This window comes from Homarus americanus, unplaced genomic scaffold, assembly GCF_018991925.1.
Source record: "Homarus americanus isolate GMGI-L3 unplaced genomic scaffold, GMGI_Hamer_2.0 scaffold2929, whole genome shotgun sequence".
In the NCBI taxonomy this organism is placed as follows: domain Eukaryota; kingdom Metazoa; phylum Arthropoda; class Malacostraca; order Decapoda; family Nephropidae; genus Homarus; species Homarus americanus.
The window spans coordinates 458,542-477,677 of NW_024722278.1; positions in this window are offsets into that span (position 1 = coordinate 458,542).

Consider the following 19,136-nt stretch of genomic DNA (forward strand, 5'->3'; position numbering starts at 1 on the left):
ACGCCCACTAACTCATGAGACTCATGCATAAAGGCAAGCATGAACTTAGCATGCTTCCTGTTGGGCGCTGTAAACGCTTCTGCGCTTCACCCACAGATGTGATTGCAATAAATAAAAAAAAAAAAAAATTATGGGTAGTCGCTTTACACATACACACACACACATATACACACACGCGCGCGCGCTTTATGGCCGGCACTTGTGTTCTGGCTTCGGGAATCACTGGAAAGGAAATACTTTTTTTTTTACCGTATTCATCCGTCTCTCCTCGTGTCCTGTCGTCGGTTCGTATGTGAGAGATTTTAAAGGCTGTGTTGGGTGTCCCTCAAGGGTATACTGTAGTAGTAGTAGTTATGACCTGATGATTTTTAGTTGTCCCCCTCAGTACGGACACGTTTTGTGTTGAATCAGTTACAAATATTGACATTTAGTTATCCTATTAGTGATAAAGGTCCCCACCACCACCAAGGTAATAGCTATATTGGATGGGCTACAAAATGAGGTGACATAATGGTGGTCCTAATGTGAGCATCGACCTTGTCATGGAGGGGGCGGTGGTGGGCTAGTCTAGTGTACCGAGTGTCACGTATCATTAGCTGGAGAAGCACTAAATATTACCACGTCAGAAACTGGCAGTTAGTACACATTTATGACCTGTCAGTAGGCATAGTTAGTTAGGACGAATTTAAGTTCTTCCCTACGGAATCTAATTTGCTCGTTGTCAAGTTTTGTTGCTTTTCAGACATTAAAGAGTGATAGTGACGGGGGGGGGGGCTAATGAGGAGCCACTTGGATGTCCTTTACGAGACGAGTTTTACAGTGGGAGATTTTTTGTAAACATTCCAAGAGCTAAGGGCTGGCGTCTTGTGTTGGCTGCCACTCTGCTCTCACCTTCTGTGCTGTGATCAGTTGGTCGCAAGCTGCTGCCTGTTGGTTTTGGCGAGTAGTGTTTGTGTGTGTCTGCCTCCCTACTAGATCTAGACCTCCACTCTCAGGTGCACATATAATTGGTTTTCCTTTATTGAGGTCGACCGGGTTTTCTAGTCTTTGTTCTCACTCACTGGTCAGAGTTCAACTTGGTTCAGTTCTATCCAAACGCATACACTAATTTCCTCTTCACTGTTGAAATAAGTAATTTCCTTTAAAAAAAATATATTCTATATTATATACAGAGACTGGCGTGATTATGACCCTGCTTAAAGTAATCGGCGATATGTCTTCTGGGTCACGGTCAGCTAAGAACAGTCTAGAACTGCTCGAGTAAGGGGGGGACTTGAGACGATGAGGTACGAGTAATGCTCCCGTGATGTTTTAATACAGTTTTCAATGTAGAGAGCCCTGGATACCTGTAGGGCGGTATACGACGCAGTATCGGTAAACCACCCCCGCAGTGTCAATCCTGCTATTAGTTATGAAAACGTTGTCTTGTACCGAGGTATACTATGCTAACAGCTAAATTAAATTGTCTTGTTATGGCTCTTTGCACACACACACACACACACACACACACACAGTTTCGCTTGCACGCACTATCTCACTCTCCCTCTCATTCACCAACACGCACACCCGCTCACTCACTCACACACACACCCTCTTACACGCATACCCACTCATTCACAAGCACACTAGCCGTCGTAAAAGCAACTGTAAGGGACGTGATGTAAACTGGCATTTAAGACGCGCGCCCCTTCACCTCCGCCCTTTAACACCACATCAAACACTCGTCCACGTCTCCACACATCATCCACTTGAGTCTGTTCACCGCTAGGCCTAGTCTGTTCCCTCTTATACTCCCCTTGAACGAGAGATGGGGGGGGGGGGATACTCGCTCCTCTATTATAAGATTTCTATACAAACTTTACCTTATTGCCGTAACCAGATCTGGGCGCCGTGAAGGATGTAATATAGGTGGTGGGTGATTTGTGTGATGGCATGGTTGTATCTACACGTAAGTCACCTGTTGTTGTTAAGAACCTTCGCTTAATGTACGCCCTGTGCCATATAACCTGTTGTTATAGTGTGACAGGAAACAATACTTGGCCATGAAACGTATACCATACGACTTTTAAGTGTCAAGGGTTTCATAAGTACTGTGGTGTGACATTGTGGCCGCTTGGGAGGGCTTGTGGCAGCTATTTAAGGGGAACACGTCGCTAATGATGGTAGAGGGTGGTGGTAGTGAGGGTGTTTTTTGCTTGTCTGGCTCCCAAGGTAGTGTTTGGTGTTCTCCTGCACTTCACTGTTACTAATGGTACAGAAGGAAAGGTTACTTATTTCTGAGTTCAAAGGGTTTGTTTGGTGCCGTTAAGGGCGACTTGAAGATGACTGGCCTGTGGTACCTGTGTGTAATGGACTTGTGCTCTCGAGTACAGCATAACGGACTCCTCTGACTTGAAGGATTTCGTGGTAGTATATTTCTGGACCTGAACAGATTCATTGGGTGGAGGGGCGGGGCTGTACATATGTACGAATGTTTCTACTTTTTACTTTCAAATAACTAAGGTTTTCTAGTTTAAGGCAAATTCTATAGGTTTTTACATGGTATATATTTCTTTACTCAAGTTAAAAAAGTTAAACAATGAATTCAGCCATTCTATGAGTCGACCTTGAATCTCGCGACCCGGACCCGACCTTGAATCTTGCGACCCGGACCCAGGCACTGCTGCCGCCGGGTAAGAGGGCGACGGATGATCATTTGTCTGTGATGTCGGGTCATGTTCCTGGAAAAAAAATGGTCGTTAACGTGAGGCGCGTGGGTGAGGTGGCGGAAAATTTTATGTAATGTTGGCGCTTCTGCTTAATTGTTGGTGAATGAGAGGAGCTTCAGCAATAGCTACTTCCGGTGTGGTCTCGGAGGGTGACGCGGGTCGAAGGCAGACTCACCCCCTGACTCACTGCTGTGTGTGAGTGACTCATCCTCCACTGGCCGGGGCACTGATCAACACCCAGGGAGACAGGCACTCACTACAACATTTACCGGATATATGAAATAAATGCAATTACGTCGTCTGTATTGACTGGGATATATCATGACTCGTGTGTAGCAGAGACTGAAGAGCGTCTCAACCCACACACGGAAGACCTATTATCTTGGAGGCGAGAGGGGGGGTAAACATTGAAACCAAATGTCGCCATGCAGTAAAAGTTTCACACACGTCACCGCTATATTAGAGGACTTGGGGGACATACCTCCTCTTCCTCAACAAGAATATATGTGGGTAATTGACTTTCTCGGTGTGTCGTTTTGGGGATCTTCTTATAGTTATTAATGTATACTGGGGAATGTGTCTCCCCCTCCCCCCCGGTCATACGCGTCGTGCTGATTATTTCATATCTTATAATCCTTAATGTACATAAGGAGTGCCCCCCCACACACACTGACAAGGCTGTGTAAGGGTGCCCGGTGCTCCTCATTCACTCCGGGTGTACTCGGTGCCCCCGTGACGGAACGAGTAGAGGCAGGTGTACTAGGAGAGATGAGGGGGGGAGGGGAGGCTGGCACATGCAGGGTGAGAAAATTGGTCTGGACAAGACTGTGATAACCAGGCACGTTGTTAATGAGGCGAGCAGCCAGACAGTTTATTGGTGGAGGGTGAGTGACACACTGAAAACTGAGTTGGACTGTTCCTCCACTGTGTTGATGCCTCATTAGACCCAAGGAGGCTTGGGGCCCTGAGACAGAGGGGAGTTCTGGAGTATAAAAGAGTGGACGTGGACATGAGGAATAAGAAAGGGGAACCTCCGGGCTTGACAAGTCATGTGAGGGAAGATACAGTTAGGAGCATCACTGTCATAATGCTCACTGGGATTTTTGGTGTAAGAGGAAGGTCCTCGGCTTGGGGGGGGGGGGTAAATATAGCCCGGTGAGTCAACGTGGTGCTGGTTGGCCGCACTGCCCTACCTTAACCACCACTCAGCCGGGCACTAGGCCTGCAGCTCGATAAAATGTTTTATGACAGAATATGACTGGCAGACACGTGTCATAGGTAACAGGAGCATATTGAAAGTATGACTAGCTTGAAGGGTGATGCAGGCAGTGACTAGGGTGAAGTTGAGCACTAGACCCTCAGTTCTGGAGGAGACTATTGGGCGGGGCGGGGCGGGGCAGGGTCATGGGGAATACTTTACATTACACAATAATCAACCTGACACCTGTTAATGCTACATATTGCTCAATACATCACTGGCAGCGGTCACCTTATCACAACTGTGGTTGATAATCTACGTGAACAACATACATTATTCCGCAATACATCATCACCGTCAATATACTATAGGTCACCGAGATATGATTTCAGTGTGTAAACATGAGTGAGTAAGATAGAAGGTGGGTGTGGGGATAATGGTGGTGGTGGTGGTGGTGCTGGCGGTAGGAGCGTGGCTCGTGGTGGGTCGTGACAGTGGGCTGCCTCAGTGTGCGCTGCCCCTCTGTGTCATCCACACCACCTCGCTGCTCCCAACAATATCCATCACCACCTCACAACAACAACACAACTCCCCACACCACAACCATCATGGATTGCTTAAGATGGTTCTTCAGAATGATCGGCAGGAAGCCGCCCGGCAAGGTAAGGAAGGAGCCCCTGTCCTGCTCACCATGCGTGTCTAAGCCGGTGTGAAGTGACACTCCCGCTTTGTTTTGATGACTCCCTACTTAACTTTTCTTGTATGGTTACGTGGAAGTCGTCAGGAGGGGGAGTAATTGTTTTTGTGTGGGGTGAGTGAGGAGTTGGGGCGGCGGCAACGTGTTAGTCTCACGCTCACTAGTATAATCATGTATAACTTTAGAGACATCAGCTGGATTGTTGCTGCTACAAGTTGTTTATATTGTGGATTGTCCTGATACAAGTTAGCGGGTGTTAGTTTGTGCGGGTATTAAATACGGAGCGAGTTTCCTGCGTGAGGGTAACCGTACCCGGCTGAGTGCCATGCTTCGCCTACCAACCCGGAACACCCACACGCAACTAGATCCGCCTTATGTCATCGCTGAGATCCCGGTGGTAAATTGTCGCCGCCGGCTGCCGCGCCTCTTATAACACACTAACTCACTTAGACGGATTTATCTAATCTAGGAGGAGTAGACGCCATGATTAACACTGCTCTGTGAACCCTCGCTCATGGCTAACGACATCTAGCACAGATAAAACTGGTTTGTGAATGATTTAGACACTTGCACTTTCCTGTGTTGCTGAAGTAAGTTAGACTTGGGAGGGATTTGTGGTTTTAACAGATGCTTATTGACGACTTATTAACCAGGACACCTTTGTTTAGTGTTTGACGCAGTGGAGGGAGGTGTTGGTGTGGTCAGGGGTGAGAGTTGGGTGGGGGCAGCCGTCCGTGGCACCAAGTGTCAAGTGCTTGAAGGGAGGAAAAAGGAGAAGCCGGCAACTGTGGCAGCCAAGGTCACGGGGGTGCACGTCACTGGCCGCTCACCCCCCTTCCTCTCCTCCGGGTGCCTCCCTCATCCCAGGTCACGTGGGGTGAGGTGACAGATCAGGGTAGTGAGGGGGACATACAGTTGAAACTAGGCCATTTCAGGTCAAGTCAGATCATTAATGTGGTGGGTTAAGAGTTTAATTAAGCCGGGCCGTTACTGGATGAGTGAAGTGTAGGTGAGGCCCTTTGCTCAGGTCCTGGAGGAGGGATCAGGTCGTAGAGAACACAAGAATGGAGGAAACTGCAGCGGCCCTATTAGTTCATACTGGGCAGTCCCACACCCAACCCTATTGCACATATATCCATCCAACTTACAGTATGTTTGAAGCCATCCATCGTATTCGAGTTAATGATGATGTTTGGTAACTTGTTCCACTCATCCACTACTCTATTTCCAAACCAATGTTTATCTATTTCGCGCCTAAATCTCTTTGTCCAAGTCTAGGCCATTATTTCGAGTACACCCATGGTAATGGTTGCATAGTTGGAGTACTTTTGTAATGTCCCCATTGCTTAGCCCTGACTTCAATTTGCACACCTATCATATCGCCCCCCTCACCCTACGTCTCTCGAGGGAGTAGGTCAGGTCGTAGATGGAGTAGCCAGGTCATGTGGAGGGAGGAAGTAGGTCAGGTCAGGTCATGTGGAGGGAGGAAGTAGGTCAGGTCAGCTATGAGAGGTTGGTCAGGTCATCATGGGGGGGGGGGGTGTACTGGTGAGTATTGCCTTCAGCTTCATCTCGCTGAGGCTGCCGGTGGCTCGCTGATGTCTCGTTTACCCAGTTCCTTATCACCATGGCGACAGGGAGCCTCCAGCACTGGTGTTTCCCTCCCGGTTACATAATGGGGTGGGGGGGATGGGTGAAGTTGGCACAGTGGGCGTCACATGGTGTAGTGGTACTCCCAGGAGGCCTATCCGGCGCCGCCACTCTCCCATACTAACACATACTTCCCCTCCTTTGTTGTCCACTACCGCAGTTCTCTTTATCTTCCTATATTTCATTGTCTGTTTCCTTTATCAGTGTTGCAGGTCTTGGAGAAAATAGTTTATTTTTCAAATTCATCGTCAAGCCGACCTGTAGTGTTAATGGTGTTTTGTCTTACTCGCTAAATGGAAGCCTCAACCTCAACCCGTCAAGATCTATGATAGGTTATTGTTTGTAGGTCGGGTGCTTGTTGGCGGGTATCCACACGTCGAACGACCTTATGTATTCAGTCGTCTTGTGTGTGTGTGTGTGTCAGTCAGCTCGCCCTACCCAGGTAAAGGTGACCTGTGGGTTATCGGGCATGGTTACAGTTGGCCCATTATGATAAAAGGCCTCATTCTCAAAAGCCAAGGTCGTGTCACTACCCCAGACCTAGATTACGTAACGAGTTTAATGGTCGCCAAGAACAGTTGTCAAGGTGGAGTGGTCGCTCCCGCATGACCCACATTAACTCCAAAGAAAATTTTTGTTTTGGTTTGTAATACGACCCCTTCTTTCCCTGAACCTACCGGGTCACCCCACGACCTGTTGACCTTTACCCCGGGAGGTTAGGAGGAAGTAAACAAGGGTCATACGGTTCCTGAGGGGGGCGTGTAGGACTGCAGGTTTGTTCCTCCGTCACGCACAGTTCTGCCCTTCCAACTTATATTTACTCTTTAACATCAGAGTATACACTACATACATACATTTGTTCAGCGTGTACAAGGATTGTGTACTGTAGCTGTAAATATTATAGGTCGGCTCAACTGAGGATAACCCAACCATACCTCCTATCACCGTGCATTTACACGAAGCAAAGTGTAACCTACAATGTGTTATTTGAACTATTGAAAATATATACAAGGCGTCAGGTTAACATTATGGTGTACCTGATTCTTGTGCTGTAAGCTAAGGTTCGGGTGCTTGTTAAGATGGTAGTTGGTGGTGGAATTGGTTACCAATAGATGTTGGTGTGTTGATAGTTAGAGGTTGCCCTGAGCTGCCCTCACTGGACCCACCAGTCCTTCCACTCGCCTTGCTGTTCCTCGTCTCCTCTGCCCCTGCCAACTAGCTTGGTCGCAGCCGTAGTGTGTGTACACTGTACACACGTTCCCAAAAGTATCTTTACAAAGTTTTGCGAGACAATACGCCATGACGGATAAAGGATTTTAACAACCTGACTGAGACAACAGAGTTACGGTGTTCGTTTTGAAATTCACCGGAGCCCTCCGTGAAGATAATTTTTAGAGCGAGTGTACTATGGGTATCACGTTTGTATCCCGGTCACTCCCATTCTACTCATTTATGAATATCTGACTTTACTGTTGGTAGTGAATGTGGTCCAGTGCAGTGCCGACCACATTGATCCCGTGTGTATCTGACACTTAGTGTTCGGTGTGCTCTACCCACATTGTCCCTAATCTAGCCTGTGGGACCCACTTTCACCTTACTCCCTCCCTCCCTCCTGGTCCCATCCTTCTTCTCCATGCCTTCACTCACCCCTTTACATTTAATGAGGCTGGTGGCGGGTTTATGAACGGTCCACCAACACTCACTAGAGTTCTGCCGTTCCTCGGAATCCAGCCACGAACTCTGCCCCCCCCCCCTCATTCCCCTTGGATTCCACACGACTCTATCAGGACTCCACCCTGGGGTTTCCTAACTGTTAAGGAGTCCTACAAGTCCTTTGGAGGGGAAATCAGGTCACTGGTGGTGGTCTATGAGAGCTGGCTGACCCATGACTCGTCCTTTAGACACGGCAAAAGTTCACGTCTTGTTGAACCCTCGGCTTACTGAGCTGCTGGACTGAATATTAACAAGGTTAGTTTGACATTTCTTGATACTACTGAACTGTCGTCGTGCAGGGTCTTGTTGTCACACTTGGACACAGGTTTGTGTGCGTGCGTGAGTGACCACACTGTGGGTCTTAGGGGGGAAGCTGTCGTCGTTATATATATATATATATATATATATATATATATATATATATATATATATATATATATATATATATATATATATATATATATATATATATATATATCTCTCTCTCCACCAGCCAGGACTCGAACCCTCGACCTACTGGGTGGGACTAGGGAACGTTACCGACCAACCCACAAGGACACTAAAAGCAGTCCTAGACTGTTATATTTCACACAAAGCCTGTTCATCGAGCTGATGGCGCCGTGAACCTCATTGGGAACTGCCCGTGCCACGTATGTGGTGTCCGTAGCATTTTACCGAATCCAGCTGGTATGAAACACGAGGTACCATATATATATATATATATATATATATATATATATATATATATATATATATATATATATATATATATATATATATATATATATATATATATATATATACTGCTTTTAGTGTCCTTGCGGGTTGGTCGGTAACACTCCCTAGTCCCACCCAGTAGGTCGAGGGTTCGAGTCCTGGCTGGTGAGGTTGTTGATTATATGTTCAAAGTCCGCGTGTTATATGGACTGAAAATGAAGGGACCCACTAAATAACTATCATACATCTAGATCAAAGGTTTCCAAAGCATTTTTAACCTTGGGCCACTGACAAATAAATTTGTTACATATCAGTTTTGAACTGACCATCACTAAGGTTTATTGATTTTAATTCCTTAATCAAACTAGCTTCAACCAGAAGTCTTTCTGTGACAAGATGATTTAAATACTTCTAAGCCTTTTTTCCCAAACCTTTGATCTAGATGTATGATAGTTATTTAGTGGGTCCCTTATTTTTGACCTGACCTGACTAGTCGCGTCACCCCCCTTCTGTTAAGCTCCTCTACGTGTGTGTTGGTGTGGGGATTAGTGGATGACATCATTATGACCTGACCTTATGTTTTTAAGGTCACCCTGTATATTTAAGCCCCTCTCTGTCCATGTAATCCAGTTACCTCTGAAGATGTCTTGAATAAAGACGAAAGCTAAGGTGCTCCGTTGTTTCCCTTTTCCTGTGATTTTATCAAGATATATATCTATCTATCTCGCGGCAGATCACATTGTGAGTACAGTAGTAGTGTCTGCTCACGTACGTGTCATTTACATCCATAGGTGCATAACACCGCACACAGGTGTAAAAGACGATTAGTGCAAATTATCTAGGTCAAAAAGCCAACAGGATGCCGGGAAGCTGGTTCCGGCTGTGTTTGGGGGCGCAGGGCTGCCATATGACCAGGAAGGGGGTCGTTGTTGCCGGGGAAGTTGGCGAGTGTCGGTAACTTGGCGGTGGATTGTGCGAGGCTGACGGTATTTCTACGCTGCCGCCAGCCTCGACCAACTTTATTTATAACTGACAGTAGACCGTCAGGTTGGAGGTACTGTAATAGCCACAGTCGCGTCAAGGAGGGACAAGTTACGATGCAAACCAGAGGCGACGGTGGTGGTGGTGACGACCTTGTAGCTTACATCAGTCGGTCAATGTTCAAGATTCTCCTGAATGGGTGATTGGTTTTGGCAGGAGGGTGTGGGGGGGGGGGTCACTAGGTGAATTATGGCAGTAATGGCTCTCCATAACTTCTTTGAAATTTCTTCTCTGGGTCTCGCGTCTGGCCGTAGACACCTTGTTCCTCCACACAAACACGTTCCAGATATACTGAAGATACAGTATAACGATCATACGCGGGACAACTCGAGAGACGAAGTTAGGTACTCCTGAATGTGCTGCTTAAGGATCTGTTAACCAAAATTTGATATCTTGATTATAACTTGTTCAAATGGCTTTTAGAAAATGTTCAAATGATTTTTAGAATATTTTAATTACTTTTGCAATGCTAATTACTCGCCACTTATGGGTTTTCGAGGTCATTTCTTGGTGCTTGTGTATTATTCTGGATGTACTTAAATAGTTAGGCACATTAAATTTTAGTTCAGAGAGAAAACGTATTTTTGGCCAAAAATCCTTTAAGGCTATAGACTTACAATTTTTCATTTCGGCCAAAAAATGGATTTTGTTCAAAATTTCAGTATAGGTACTCCTGAATGTGCTGCTTAAGGATCTGTTAACCAAAATTTGATATCTTGATTATAACTTGTTCAAATGGCTTTTAGAAAATATTCAAATGATTTTTAGAATATTTTAATTACTTTTGCAATGCTAATTACTCGCCACTTATGGGTTTTCGAGGTCATTTCTTGGTGCTTGTGTATTATTCTGGATGTACTTAAATAGTTAGGCACATTAAATTTTAGTTCAGAGAGAAAACGTATTTTTGGCCAAAAATCCTTTAAGGCTATAGACTTACAATTTTCGTCATTTCGGCCAAAAAATGGATTTTGTTCAAAATTTCAGTATAGGTACTCCTGAATGTGCTGCTTAAGGATCTGTTAACCAAAATTTGATATCTTGATTATAACTTGTTCAAATGGCTTTTAGAAAATGTTCAAATGATTTTTAGAATATTTTAATTACTTTTGCAATGCTAATTACTCGCCACTTATGGGTTTTCGAGGTCATTTCTTGGTGCTTGTGTATTATTCTGGATGTACTTAAATAGTTAGGCACATTAAATTTTAGTTCAGAGAGAAAACGTATTTTTGGTCAAAAATCCTTTAAGGCTTTAGACTTACAATTTTTGTCATTTTCGGCCAAAAAATGGATTTTGTTCAAAATTTCAGTATAGTTAGTGACGAACTTCAGGTATACAAACAAGTCCCGTGTATACTTTTGATATATAAGAATACGTGTTAAGAACATAAGAAAGTAAGGAGTCTGCAATAGGCCGGTTGGCCTGTGCATGGCAGCTCCTGTCGAGAGTTACTACCACCCTCTATCATCCATGAATCTATCTAGCCTCCTTTTGAAAGTTTCCAGAGTTTCCTGATAATCCACCAACCGAAAGTTTGGGACTCTGACGATATTGTCATTGTTTTTGGTTTCCAATTTAGGGTGAACCTGATTTCTCTATGATCACTGTTACCTAGTTCTTCCCCTACTGTGATATCTCTGATAATATTTTCTTTATTTGTTAATACTAGGTCTAATATATTGTCACCTCTAGTAGGTCCTATACTGCGTCTAGGAAGTCTTCAGATTCATAGTCACCTACAATGTTGTCCCAGTCAATATTTCTGAAGTTGAAATCCCCCATAATGCATAGGTTGTTATATTTTGCTGCCCTACTCATTTCCTGCCATATGGGCTGAGCTGCTTCTTTGCCAAGACTTGGGGGTCCTGTAAATCACTCCCATAACTAGTTTTTCTCTTCCTTCCGTGATTTCTACCCATACAGACTCGGTTCCTATTTCACCCTTTATTGAACTCTTAATACAACATTTTAATGTATCCTTGACGAAGAGTGCGACCCCTCCCCCCTTCCTACCTTCCCTGTCCTTGTGAAAAAGGTTGTACCCTTCTATGTGATACTCTGATAAAAAAATTTTGCTCGCCATATTCATCCAAGTTTCGGTGATTGCTATGACGTCTACATTCTCGGTACATACAACCGCTCTCAGCAAGTCTATTTTATTTCTAACGCTCCTACTGTTTGTATAGTATACATTTAAACCTACCCTTCCCTGGTCCTGTTTTACCCCTTGTCCTGAGCAACTAATTTTACTTCCCAGGACCTGCTTGTTTTTTTTACTCCCACTTTCCCCGACCTCTACTGGCGAAACCCCCTCTTCGGAGTGACAATTTCACGCTCCAGGGATGCAGACAACGTCTTTACCCCCCCTCACGAGTATATTCTGGGTTGTGTGAAAGTATGGTTGATGCACTTTATTTTAGTCTTGAGTTAACACTAATGGAGGGAGTCTGATAGTGTTTCAATATGTTGATGGCAGTGTTGTGGTGATGGTGTGGTGGACCAGCTGGCCACCACCACACAAGTATAGATCGGGTGGTGTATGGGGAGGAGAGATGCCGCTGGGTCTGCCCCTCTTCTCGTTACGTAACACCCTCTTCCCTTCACTAACCTCAATGTTACCCCTCCCTCCCCTTCTCCTCTTAAGTCTTCCCTCACTCATCTTCATCTCTCTCTACCCCACATCACCCCTCTCTACCCCCACATCATCCCCCTCTACCCCACATCATCCCCCTCTACCCCACATCATCCCTCTCTCACTCGCCACCATTATCCCCCTTCACCACTCCTCCCTTACTCACTGCAGTGTTCACTTGTGACATTTCAAATGCACGAAGAAATTAACACCTATTCCCCCCGCCAAGTGTCCTTCAAGCTGGCAGAGAATCGAGGCACATTATCTTAATATATCAAGTATTATTAATTTCAATAGATAAAACACTTTCGAACTGTGTGGGGGGGGGGGTTACATTCTTATTTTCCGTAATGGAGTTTGTTTGAGGTCAGAGCGTCTCTTGGCACACCTCAGTAGGACTCGTCTCGGTTGTGTCCACTGCGACAGCTCCCTCTGGCCTCAGCTGCCCTGCCTGAGTTGACCTGACTTAATTAAAACTCTGGTTTATTGACCCATACAGTCATGGAACTTCACCTGACACCTCGAAGAGTATACCATGACCTCATAACAAGTGGGTGACCTTTATATATAGTTTTAGTGACCTTTAATTAGATGCAATTTTGATCTTGGTTATGATTTTGTTAACTCGGGTTAGATGCTTGACCTCTTTTATCAGTGTTAAACCTTCAACACAAGTTTTTAGATGTTTACGAAAATGTTGACAATGTAAAGGAGTAAACAAAAACAATCCCGTTCTTTAATTTACATGTTGTATTTGTTTCTAGTTTCTATTAATTCCTCGCCATGTTTTAAAATGCTTAGGTTGTGTGTGTAATAATAATAAACGGTTTATTAATAGAGTTGCAGCCGGTGGCTTAAAATATACAGACTTGCATTTGATTTAGACATAATGATATAATATGCTTTGAATACATTTACAGGGCTGTACAGTACATAAATCAGGAGTTGTTTATTATTTTAACAATAGATGGGATGGTGCTATTCTTATATCTATCGGTGCGGGCTCTTATGGGCTGAATTTTGTTGTAGTGGCGGACTGCGCGAGTTGGGTGGGGGGCGAGGGTGGTGCAGTAGTCCACTGCCAAACCTTTCCAGTGCTTGGTGGTGGAGGTCACTGAGGGATGGCGTTTCCAGGGTGGAGAGCGTTGGTGTAGCCGGAGTATTCTGCGCCGAGCATGATTCTGCAGGCCCTTTTCTGTACCTTCTCTAGCTGACGTTGTTGGGTGGAGTTGAGAGAAGACGACCAGGCTGGTGACGCATACGTTAGTTTGGCGAGAATAAAGGCGTTGTAGATGGTCCTCAGCTCTGGCGTGGGTGTCCCAAGTGACCTAAGTCTTCGTAGCATGTAGAGACGGTACGAGGCTGCCTTGACTGTGTGTGTGTGTGGATATATTTACATTGGTGTAGTGAGACTGTTAGGGAAAGATATGTTGTGTGTGTGGTTGGGTAGGTGCCAGCCTGGGGGAACACACACACACAAAATCCAAAGCATTTTTACTACCAACCTTGTACTGGAGTGTACCACACCCTGTACTCAACCTGTCTTCTACCACACCCTGTACTCAACCTGTCTTCTACCACACCCTGTACTCAACCTGTCTTCTACCACACCCTGTACTCAACCTGTCTTCTACCACACCCTGTACTCAACCTGTCTTCTACCACACCCTGTACTCAACCTGTCTTCTACCACACCCTGTACTCAACCTGTCTTCTACCACACCCTGTACTCAACCTGTCTTCTACCACACCCTGTACTCAACCTGTCTTCTACCACACCCTGTACTCAACCTGTCTTCTACCACACCCTGTACTCAACCTGTCTTCTACCACACCCTGTACTCAACCTGTCTTCTACCACACCCTGTACTCAACCTGTCTTCTACCACACCCTGTACTCAAACTTTTCCAGACCCACAAACTCCGTGGACAGTTTGTTTCGTATTTATATTTTTCATTTTACTTTTTCACGTGTAATTTTGTTCGAGGTTTACAGGCGGTTTTAAGAATTTTATTCAACACCAACATTAGACCTACAGTACTGTTTAAAGAACACACACACACACACACACACACACACACACACACACACACACTCTCTCTGCCAGGGTTGACTGGGTCTCGTTTCAGGGGAAATTGACAAACGGTATTGATATTTGAGGTTTTTTTTAAAGTTCAAGAATTTATCTCGTCTTAGGTGAAGGTCTTGAACTTTTTTGGTCAAGTAAATGAGTTTATTAATTGGTAGAAACTGGCGATTGACATAACGAGTGATTTATGGTTTCTGGCAACTGAATTTTTAGTAATACAAAATTGTAACCGAAGCAAAATATCAATAGAAAGTTAATACGGAAATAAAAAAATTTAACAGGAAAAAAAATCTAAGTAAAATATCTGGAGACAAATGAACGTAGATTAAAAAAAAGTAAACAAAGTACTGGAAATTCAACACGTGTCAGTTGATAGCTGTATGACCTTGGCACTACTCGACACCGTTATCTCCGGTCAAGGGTTGTGGCCGCTCTGGGATGAGACGCGCACTTAATTGACCTCTTAAGATGTCAGGTGAAGGGCGTGGCCGTCTGTCACCTTCGAGTGGGGAGAATCAAGGTCACCGGAATATATTTCACGTATTACCAGGTGTGACGGCGGGTAATGTATTGCTCTCGGGTGTGACGGCGGAACTATTAACCCCCAGGTGTGACGGCGGAGACTATTGACCCCCAGATGTGACGGCAGAGACTGTATTGACCCCCAGGTGTGACGGCGGAGACTGTATTAACCCCCAGATGTGACGGCGAGACTGTATTGACCCCAGGTGTGACGGCAGAGACTGTATTGACCCCCAGGACAGGTGTGACGGCAGAGACTGTATTGACCCCCAGGTGTGACGCAGAGACTGTATTGACCCCCAGGTGGGCAGAGACTGTATTGACCCCAGGTGTGACGGCAGAGACTGTATTGACCCCCAGGTGTGACGGCAGACTGACCCCCAGGTGTGACGGCAGAGATGTATTGACCCCCAGGTGTGACGGCAGAGACTGTATTGACCCCAGGTGTGACGGCAGAGACTGCGGGTGGAGAGTGGGGGGTTATGCCTCTAGGTAGCAGATTACATTCACGATCTCGGTTGAAGGATTAACTGGGGGAGGGGGGATTATCCTGCTTCACCTGTATAACCGGATCATGTTGTTTATGGAGTGGGATTACGTGTGTGTGTGTGTGGGTGAGTGGAGAGGAAGGAATATGTGTGAGCAACAAAATTAAGTTATTTATTTATTAATTTTTTTGGAGACTAGTAAAAAAAATTCTCATTGTTTATACCAAATGTTTACACCGCGAGGCATGACTACAGGTTTGTAAGGGACTGTCAAGGTTGTTTAAGGTTTAGTGGGAGTAATTGTAGTGAGTGAGTTAACCGTCTTCACCTAGTGGCTCGGCACGCTCTCAAGGTCTGACCTCCACACAGACGGCTGCCTCAAGGTCATGCATAGCCTCTCCTCCTCCTCCTTCCCGTTCTCCATCACTCTTTCCTTTAGTCCTTTCCCTTCCATTTCTCCCTCTTTCCATGATTATTTCCACTATCATCAAACTCTCATTCCCATTCCTCCTCTCCTTCCCCCATTCCTCCTCTCCTTCGTTGGTGTCAAGCTGTGCTGGTCGTGATGTCGTGTCTGGCGCTGCCCACTCCTCCCCTTCACCTGTTGCTTGGCAGTTTAATTTATGGCAAAACGGTGTAGGACAGAAGTGATGTTGTTACTACTGACCACACACCCACCCCCCCACTTTACTGACCGTGTGTGGAGATGGGGTGCTCACAGGGGCGCCATGGCAACGGAGGAAGATGTGAGAGGAGACGCCCTGATGGTGGTGACGACGTTGGAGATACTGTTGGTCACGCAAACAGATGACAGACGCCTTTCTTGCTGTATTGATCATAAATTATAGTTTCAGGAGGATAGAGAACACACGGAGTTCACCACCTTAACTAAACGCTTCCTTCTTAAGTAAGGTAACTCCTGGGGGGGGGTACAGTTGTTTGTACCTTCTAATGATCTGTATTTTAACTTCTATCATCCACCAAAAAACATAATGTATTCAGGAACATAAGTATCATAATTAGATGCAGATAACCACAGATAAAATATACGAAATTTTCTCTTCGTGTTTACTTTTTTCGTTGTGGTTATCGTCGTCTGTTCACTGGTCACTCACCTAGTGGTTTATTTACACCAGTACACCACACTAGGGCTCTACTGTAGATTCACCACACAGCCTCTCTACCTGTGTGGACGTGAAGGTAGTTGGTTACGTCACATTTGAGCGTAGAAGCTAATGTGGCCACAATTGTCCCATCCTCGAGTCAGTGAAGTGTGGCCAACATCCCTGTATATTGGAGAGTGGAGACAGCCGTTGGTGGTGACAGTCATACTCATGTGGTGTGGCAAGTGTGAACCCCCCCCCCCTCTCCTAACGATGAGCAGTTGGTGGTGTCAGCACTAAAAATAACTCTGGTTGAGAGGCGCTCATTACAGGAGCTTAGAACGGCTCTCAGATAAGTGGGTTGACTATCTCGAGCCTCGTTTAAAGATGTCGGGGGGTTCCGATGGTTGAGGTGGGAGGTAATCGGTGGTGGTTAACAGGTGAGGCAGGCTTCTTCGTTCCACCTGGGCTTCACTACCTGATCCCAGAAGGAGTTACGTCCATGATAGACTCTTGTCAACTCTGTGGTACGTTTCTGCGTCTCGTGGTGATGTAGAAGTTTAAAGTAATTTTTTTAGTGAATTTGAACTTTGATATAATTTGTGGATAAGATAGTAGTTGTTTAAGTTTTCTGTTGTTGGTGGTGTGTGGGTTTAGTCCTTGTGTTGTTGGTCGATTATTTGATATGATTACGGTTAGGAATCGGTCGTCGGCGCCGAGAGGGAGGGAGGGAAGGAAGGAAGGAAGCCCCGCGCCTCACCTTGGCAACTGTTACCATAATCAATATCGTGGAAAACTCATGGCGGAAAAATTCTCGATGTTGATGCATGACAGAAGTATAGCGTATTATGTATGATGGTATTGTATAGTGTTTTGGTGGATAATCGAGGAAGAGGGTGTGGGCGGAGGAAGAGGGTGTGTGGTGACTCACTAGTATCTTAGTACTGGTGGGTGAGGAACGTGTCTGGCAGTGTCAACCCCCCCCTCCCTTATGCCCCCACGACCTAACATGGTTCCACCGATGGTTGCAATCACCTTAATTTATTGCTTCTCTGTGTCACAAATGGCTGATAGCGCACGTGTGGTATGAGTTTTCTATATATGTCTTCAGAATGTTATGCTGCTACACTGTCTGTCTGTCTGTCTGTCTGGGAAGGCGGATGGAAGTGTTGCCAGAAGAATAGAGTAGGGTATGCTGGCGGGTGGGGTCCACTGGCCTCTCTCTCCTCGTGCCATAAATTGAGGCAGGAGACGAACCTCGGCTGGCCATATCAAACAAACTCGTGTTGGGTAGATGTACGTTGGTAGGCACCACCCCCAGACAAGTCTCCTCGCCCTCTTGTTTGCTTCAATTGTTTATGTATGTAAGAGCAGTGAAACCAGGGACCAGAAGTGACTCTTTCCTCCACATACAAGTATTTTGGGAACTGGTTGAAAAAAAGTAATGTGAAGAACTTGTGTTTACGGGAAGTGACCTACACAACAGATTGGGTCAGCCTCACCTACTGCCCCGCCAAGATCACATCGTGCAAGAATTGGTAGTGTGTTATAGCTTATTTATGCTGTACACGTGTTGACCAGTGGAGGGTTTGAGATTTTTACGATAGTGGGTGGGTGGGTGGGGTCACTGAGACAACGCTCAGGCCTCGTCCTCTGTCCGTGCTGGCCTGTAGGTTTCTAGCTGTTTGTTTAATTGTTAATAGTGCTTTTGTTTTGTGTGTGTGTGTGTGTGTGTGTGTGTGTGTGTGTGTGTGTGTGTGTGTGTTTTACAGCATTCATTTGCCATTATCCTCTTAATTTTCCCCTTTCCCGTAATTGTGTGAAATGGAACAAGAGAATAGAAACTCGAGGAAAAGAAGGAAATTGTTGGATGGTCTGATGAAAGTACAAATGTAGAACGTCCAGTGGTGAAGGTCAAAGTATATCACAAGCACGGTGTCCTCTACATGTATAAACAGTGTACACTCATTTGGCAAATGTTTAAATATATGCTCGCCCATTACATTATTCTCAAGCTGGTTATAGAAGACAGAGCCGAGCTGCACAACAGACATATAGAGTATACATAAGGTTAGGTTACCGAGTAGGTTTAGGTGGGTTGGTAAGGGTGCTAACTGCGCCACACACTAAATGTTTACCAACTCTCACGTTAATGATGGATTGATACCGTGTTCAGTGGACCTATTGTCAGGTAGATCTCACCCCAGCAGTGTGTCCCTCCAGTCTTCTCGGCTGATTTATGCCACATGCGGTTTTATTATTATTCGTCTGTATAAAATGTCCAGGTAATAGTCATTAATCTTAAGGAATATTAAAGGTTTATATATCCCACGTCTTGGGTCACATTAGCAAGTTGGATGCTTTAACCTCGTCTTCCCAAAGCCTAGAAAACGAATCAAATTCCGGCGAGACTTTAACATTGTTAGTGATCAGACACACGAGTTAGTGAGGGTCAAGTGGCGGCAACGTTTCCTGGTGCGCTGCTGTACTTAACGAATTCCATCCATTTGTGACGGGACATTAGTTTAACACCATTTTTATTATAACTGAACATTTCCTCTCCGTAATAGTGC